General features: G+C 41.7%; 1 protein-coding gene across 5 annotated transcripts in view; it reads left to right on the forward strand.

Moving 5' to 3' along the window:
* Nucleotides 1–282: 282 nt before the first annotated feature.
* EYA1 (EYA transcriptional coactivator and phosphatase 1) overlaps nucleotides 283–7,303 on the forward strand; it is a 281,440-nt gene continuing 274,419 nt past the window's right edge. For 2 of the 5 annotated variants that reach the window (XM_025200324.1, XM_025200336.1), the window contains exon 1: nucleotides 342–379. The gene's annotated coding sequence lies outside the window, so the exon portion shown is untranslated. Of the gene's footprint in view, nucleotides 380–7,303 lie in introns of all 5 variants that reach the window. The other 3 variants (XM_025200263.1, XM_025200365.1, XM_025200272.1) reach the window with 3 other exon arrangements.

Consider the following 7,303-nt stretch of genomic DNA (forward strand, 5'->3'; position numbering starts at 1 on the left):
CGGGCAGGGAGGCAGCCGCCGCATCCAGGCGAGGTGGGGGAGGTTAAGGGAAGACAGACGAGGTCCCGTCGGGTTAGGGCTGAGGTGCGAGAGCCGGGGGCAGCGCCCGGCAGCCCTGCAGGCACAACTTGGAAGCTGGGAAGTGTCCCAGGGTGCTGGGGGCAGGGGGGCTGGGTGCAGAGGCGATGGTGGGGCAGGGGGGGGCCCTACAAGCCAGTGCTGCGCTGGGCACAGGGGGCCTGGCCGGGCACCTTCAGCGCAGTCATCAGGGCTTCTCTCTTCAGCTGCGGGCACTCCAGACGGGTCCAGTGGAGCCGCACAACAGGCTGGCAAGGTCTGGCGGAGGAGTGGACTTGTGCCCATTTTACAGGTAAACCAGGTGAGTCAAGGCTGCACAGGAGGGTCACGGCACCCCCCGGCTCCTGCCAGCCTCGCGTTGCTCGGTCCACATCTCAGGAATGGGTGGCTGCTGCTGGTAGCGAGGGGAGGAAACAAAGCAATGGCTTTTGGTTACCAGAGTCTGGGTGGGTAGGAAAAGAGCAACTAGCTCTCATCTGTGTCCGGCCCTTTCACTTCCTCATAGCCCTTTGAATGATGTAGACAGAGCCAGTGCTTGGCTTTGGGGTAGGGGAAGTGGTACACTACCAACCCCACCTCTCATTGCTGATGCTTCAAAATCCCCCCATTAGGTTTATTCAGGACCACAATCCTACAACAGGATGATGAGAGGGAGTTAATTATGAATGTTTGTGACCATTTGGCTAGCTGTGGATAGGAACGGATCCAAGAACAGGGCAAAGTGGGTGCGTGCTTCCTCCCCTCCGCCCCACTACTTTGGCTATGCTGTGCACGCTTAGTGAGCTTTGGGCTCCCTGCTTCGTGTGAGCACTGAGCTCCATGATTGGAGCAGGGTTTGGCTACAACCTCTGCTTTCTTGTGGCTCTGGAGTCCGGGGACGGGGAGTGCTGCTCCTGTTCATCCTTTCCCTCCCCCTGCTGAATTCATAGCAGCAGGGGAAGTCTCACCCCCTGGGCTCCAGAGCTGTACAAAACTAAGGGCTCTGGGCAGACCCTGGGTCAAGAGTTTACATGTGGCACAGCCAAAGAGGTGGTGTGGCTCCTGCCGTGCCCCCTCTGGTTGTAGGCCTAGAAAAAACGAGAACCACCTCTTTAGGGTAACCTGCTTCTCTCTTCCTTAGAATTATGTACCGGGTATTTCAGATAGGCATAAAATTGTGTTTTAAAGAGAGAAATCAAAGCATTTCTCAATTTATTAATCAGTAATGCTGGGGTTTTTTAAATTTTTGTGCTTTAAGGAACATATTCCCTTCTGTTTCATAGCATAAGGAAGAGCAATTTATATTAGCTTTTTGAAAAGAGAGAGAGAAAATCTTTTGAATGGTTACATATACGTAAGTATAATCTTGCATTTAGGAACTGTGCTGTATACTAATAGTGCAACACTTCCATGGTATTGATGCCCATTGTTTTAATGGGGATGCAGTTATAAGTAAAAGGGGAGGATTCAGCCACCCAAAGCTATGAGAAATCTAATTCCCTTCCCTCTAAATAGAGAATACAATTTATGGAAAGTCCTTGCAAAGCGGCCCACAGATTAATGCTGTTTTTTCAATGTTGCCTATGACTACACTGAATATGGGTCATGCTCATATAACTGTAGGCAGAGAATATGTAAAGGATCAAGCACTGTTGAGAGAGGATGGGGCAGTAAATGGATGTCTCTTAGAGAGCTTTTACCTTGAGTTAGATGCCAGTTAATGTGAAGCAAGTAACCCATTTCTAAACCCTAGTCTGGACATAACCCAGACCTTTGAGATTTAGTGGAGGGCAAACTGCTGTTTTGTCACCTGAAACAAACCTTTTAGAAGTCTGTAGCTTAGCCTTTACAAATAGTATAGCTAACTCAAGGTAATTGGCAGTTCTTCCTGCAGTATTGCCTTACAGTTCTCTTAAACAATTTTCAAGTTCCCTCCAAACTTGACTAACTCCTGCCCTTAATGATTTTATCACTCCTCCATTATCCCAGGAGGTTGCAAATTATGGTCCACAAAAGTCTGGTTCATAGCAGAGCTCCCCACAGCCAGTGGGGCCGCTGTGGGTTTGTAATGTTTGTCCCCCAGGAGTGAGAGTCTCTTCGTCAGTCTTGGCCCTCCTTCCCCCATTGGAGACACCACTGCCAGTGGGTTAATGAAGTCTTCCTACTGAAGCCACTGCCTTTCTTGCCACTAAATTTAGTGTTGGTGATTGCCACTAGGGATGGGATTTGGTGGTACTTGGCAATGGAGGTGATTAGCAGTGGTTTCAATAAGAGGTGCAAGAGGATCCCTACACTGGTAGCTGCAACCTTGACCCCTGCAACCTTTTGCCAACTCTTCCTCCCCCTGCCCCAGCAGCAGCATCTCTCACAGGGGGAGTGGAGGCATGAGGCTGATGAGGAAAGAGAGATTATTATTTTAACTGAGTCTTTCTAGATAAAGGGTAAGCAATCAGAAAACTGTAGAAAAATTAAAACAATGTTTAAAGGACTGTTGGACAGTTTTCCATATAAGTGTTTGAAAGTGTGCCTCCCTTGAACCCCGTACTTTCAGGTGAATTGTGGGTTGTTTTCTTCTGTACTGTTATCCAATTACTTAAATATAGAGTCCAGAAATATTGGTGTTCAAAATAGCCATCATGTCCCATAGACCATTTGCCAGTGATGTAAAATGAAGACATTAAATTAAATTTACCTAAGAGGCTTGTGTTTTTTTCCTTGCAAATTTCCTTCCTTCTTTTATTTTTCCTTTTTCTGTCCTTTCATGTCTAACCTAATCTTTCAGTCTTCATACGATTAGGATTTCTCAAATGTCTCTCTGCTTTTAATGTCATTTTATGTGGTTTATCTTATTTTTGTACAACAGCAGCTCTTTTTGTTTGGTCTCCCGCAGTAATACTTAGCATTTTAGATAGCATTTTTCAAATGGGATCTTAGGTTCATCATTTAACTTCTTGAGTTAAGGAGAATGATTTCCATTTCATAAGGAAAGAAAGGGAGAAATTTTAAAGTGATTTGACCAAGGCCACAGAGGGAGGTAGTGACAGAGCTAGAATTATACTACTTGTAGTACTGCCATTGACTTCTCTTGGGCCAAGATTTCAGCCTGGGAGTTCCTAGATCTCTTATGTCCTTACCCCACTCAATCATATGCTCCGAAGCTGCTGTTTATAAACAGCAGCTGCTCAGCAGAGAGAGAACTTGCAACAATCCTAAGGGCATTAGCTGTAAGAAACAGCAAGGACAGAAGGAATGGTATAGCAAGGAAATGGCTCAGTAATAATGATTACCTTGAATGTGCCTGACCACAGTTGATTAACTTGTATTTGTTGCTATTAGAAGCCCCCAAAGTCAGTTGTTGGAGGTGGTGGGGGGCATTATATATAACCCCTAATTACGTTTTGTTTTTTTAAAGAAAAATCACCAAGACAAATCTGCAATTCTAGAGGTTGGTTTACATTTTTGAAGCAATCTGCATAATGAGATGACCTGGAAAGTAACTTTATTTTTTGTAAATGAGAAGTGAGATTAAGTGTGTGTAAAATCCTCAAAATCAGGGAGGCTGCAGCTGTGCCCTTTACTTGCCTTAAAAGGCTTCTCTGGCTCTGAGCTGGTTTATGTCTTTCTCTTGCAGCTGTTTCTATAGCAAGTTACAGCTACTATCACTTCAGGCAACTTGGTTTGTATGGAAGCAGTGTCTTCCAATGTATGTTTGTCTCAATTCACTTGAGACTTCCTCTATTTTCTGTGCAGCAGGCACTATGGGAATAAAGAGTTTCTTAAACCTTGTGTTGGTAAATTAAGTTTAGCATAATTTATGTATTGGTATATAAAGGTGTGTGTGTGTGTATAAATATCATGGAAGTGTTGCATTGTTGTTAGTGTGTGTGTGTGTATATATGAATATATGTATTAGTTTATGCTTGTATACCAAAGCAAAGGCATACATTATGTGCAGAGAGAATGAACCCACACATATTACATTAGCTTGCTTTTTATGCTTTATACAGCTGTATTTTTCTTGCATCATATTAGTGCAACCCATAAATATAGTCTTACCTTGAGCAATGTTGGTGAAAGTATTTAACATTTGAAAGAGATTAAAGATAAGTGAAGTTGTAGGGTAAAGATAAGTAAAGTTGTAGAAAGCATTGGTGCAGCTTCTGGGTGGATTGATTTAAATTGACATGAAGGAAACAATTTAGATAATTGATTTTCATCTTGTCTTGCGTATGTACTTTAATCTTTTTCACTAAAAGTTTTGCAACTAAGTACAACCTCTTTACTAACACTTTTGCAAACAGGAAGAAATACTATATATTAAGGATTTATGTAACTAAGCATACATTGCTTTCTCTTTCCTCCCAGATTCTTTACTTTTACATGTTTTATAGTGTTAGAAAACTGTTAGTGACAATTTTCTTGTTTCCTAGATGGTATTTTAGATGAAAATTAGAATACAATTAACATGCCACAAAATAGGTTTTATCTGAAACAGATATTGAATGATTGGGATGAATAATTAAGTTTATTAAAACATATTTTGGATTTTAACTCACTATAGTTAGAGAGTGGATGGATTGTTTCTTGTTCACCAGGAGCCAGCTTTGCAAAGAGATTTATACTTGTAAGGATGCGGTTGTTGTATAGTGGGATTCTCAAAAGTGCCTGATTCATGGAAACCATGTTAGATGCTACTAAGCTATATTAGATCCCACTAAGCAACCTTCAGCACACTTATGTGCCTAAATCCTTTTGCAAATCTAGCCCCCTGTCATTCAGATGTTTCAGATTAATAGCTCTTAGTCTCTCTTACCTGGTTTTTAGCTGTAGAGTAGTAGAAGAAAAGAGTCCCAGCTTTTTGTAGTCCCAGCTTTTTGTAGTCCCATGTTTTTTTCCCTCAATTTTGAATGAACTGGTTCAAATGATGAAAATACTTTCTGTGCACCTGCTAGTTAAACTGAAACCAAAAGTAAATATGGCAAATGATTTTCTTCACAACAGAAACTGAAAGTACTGATGGTTTGAAAAATGAAAATACTAGCATTCCATATTTCATTGTAAAAACTGAAAGTAAGATTTTTAATGATGTACATGATGTAGCTGTAAAGATGAGTTGAACTCAAGAGTTAAAGATTCTGCATATAATTGAAAAGCAGTCACTTTTAAGCTCATAGAATAATTTAAATAAGTACAAGTTATATTAAATATAGTAGAGTAAATGCAGGTCTTCATAGAGGTTGTCCTAACCTTACATTTTATTTTAAAAAACAAACCTTCAAATTGAAATGTATTACTTTTAAATCAAAATCTTAATTCAATTAAAATATACATTTAAATTAGGAAACTCATCAAATGTTATTCATCCTGTGTAGCTATAATAGTGTTAAATGTGGCTACTGTATTCATTTCAAATACTGAATATTTGAAATGTTTTACTGTGTTGGATCATTTAAAAACAGCATATTTTGTTTGTTTAAATATCTTACTACTAGACATTAATATTAATTAGTATCTGAAAATGTTTCACAGCTTTCTATACAAACACACAGGCCATGTGAAATCAAGCAATGTGCTGCCTTTAAAAATCCATTTATAACAAATGCAAAAAAGGAATTCTAAAGCATATGCATAATTGTCTTCAGAAACATCATGGAGAAATTGCTTTCATCCACTCCCAGAAAGCAGTTTGCAAAGTCAGTATTTAAGTGTAGACTCAGAGCTTCACCTCTCAGATAATTTAAGCTTTCATTCCTTGGCTTAGGTGTTCTGGCTGCATTTCATATTTCATATCTTCACATTTTTCATTTATACATTTTATAATGTTTATTAACTCTGCTTACACATTTTCTTAAAGCAATGCAAAGTCTAAATTTGCTTTGTAATCAATTGTTTGGCCAGTTAAAGAAAAAACAAACAAATGAAGTGGGGTGGGGGAGAAAGGGAGGTAGGAATAACAGTCCCCCCCAAACACTTTTGATACTGAAATTTGAGAACAATTTTTAATATTCACAGTTTAGAGCTGCCTTTCAAAAAAACCTTAAAAAATAGTGAGTTGGATGTTATATTCTAAAACCATATCTTTTTTTACTTCTCAAAACTTAACTAATCAGAACAACTAATAATAGATTAAATATAATTCTAACCGTTTGCTGCCCTTAAGATCCCCTCTAACAATAGTGTAGCTTAATCCTAATTTCTTACTAAAATTCTCTGATAAATCATTTTAACTAAATTCCCTCTGCACTTTCATATGAAAGATACTCTTCACTGCTGTCCTAAATCTTTTGGTAACTTTGCTGTATTAAACAGCATTGGTGTTGGCGATTGGTTTAAACACCGATATTGGCGACCAGGGTGGACGGCTGGAGACCCTCTGGGTTAAAATCCGTGGGGAACACGGCACAGGGGACACAATGGTGGGAGTCTATTACAGACCTCCCACCCAAAGTCCTGAGCTTGACCAGGAGTTTGCCCAGGAACTGGCTGAGGCGGCTTGCTCCAGGACCATGGTTGTCATGGGTGACTTCAATTACCCGGACATCTCGTGGGAGGATCGCTCAGCAAAATCTGAGCGGTTGCAGAGCTTCCTCTCGTGCGTGGATGACCTCTACCTGACTCAAGAAGTCTATGGGCCAACGAGAGGCAAAGCGCTGCTCGACCTGGTACTGGCTACTGGGGATGACCTAGTCGGCGACCTAGTGATCGATGGGAAGCTGGGTGACAGCGACCACGAGCTGATCACCTTCACCATCCGCCGAAAAGCTGGCAAGTCGGTCAGCAACACGCAAGTCCTTGACTTCAGGAAAGCCGACTTTGACAAGCTCAGGAGGCTTGTCAGTGAGGCCCTAAGGGACCGTGACCACAGGGAGAGGGGAGTTCAAGAGGAGTAGTTGCTCCTCAAGGGAGCGATCCTCAATGCACAAACTAAGTCTATTCCATCTCGGAGGAAAGGCAGCAAGAGGGCACAGCAGCCCCCCTGGCTCTCCAGGGACCTAGCAGATCTCCTGAGGCTAAAAAGAAAGGCCTACAAAGGGTGGAGGATGGGAGTCACCTCCAAGGAGGATTATTCTGCACTGGTCCGGTCCTGTAGGGAGCAGACCAGGAAAGCCAAGGCTGCAACTGAACTCCAGCTAGCTTTGAGCATCAAGGACAATAAGAAGTCCTTTTTCAGATATGTGGGGAGCCGGAGGAAAAGCAGGGGCAACATTGGACCCCTGCTGACCCAGATGGGGCAACTGACAACTGA

This window comes from Alligator sinensis, unplaced genomic scaffold (assembly GCF_000455745.1).
Source record: "Alligator sinensis unplaced genomic scaffold, ASM45574v1 scaffold71_1, whole genome shotgun sequence".
Taxonomy (NCBI): domain Eukaryota; kingdom Metazoa; phylum Chordata; order Crocodylia; family Alligatoridae; genus Alligator; species Alligator sinensis.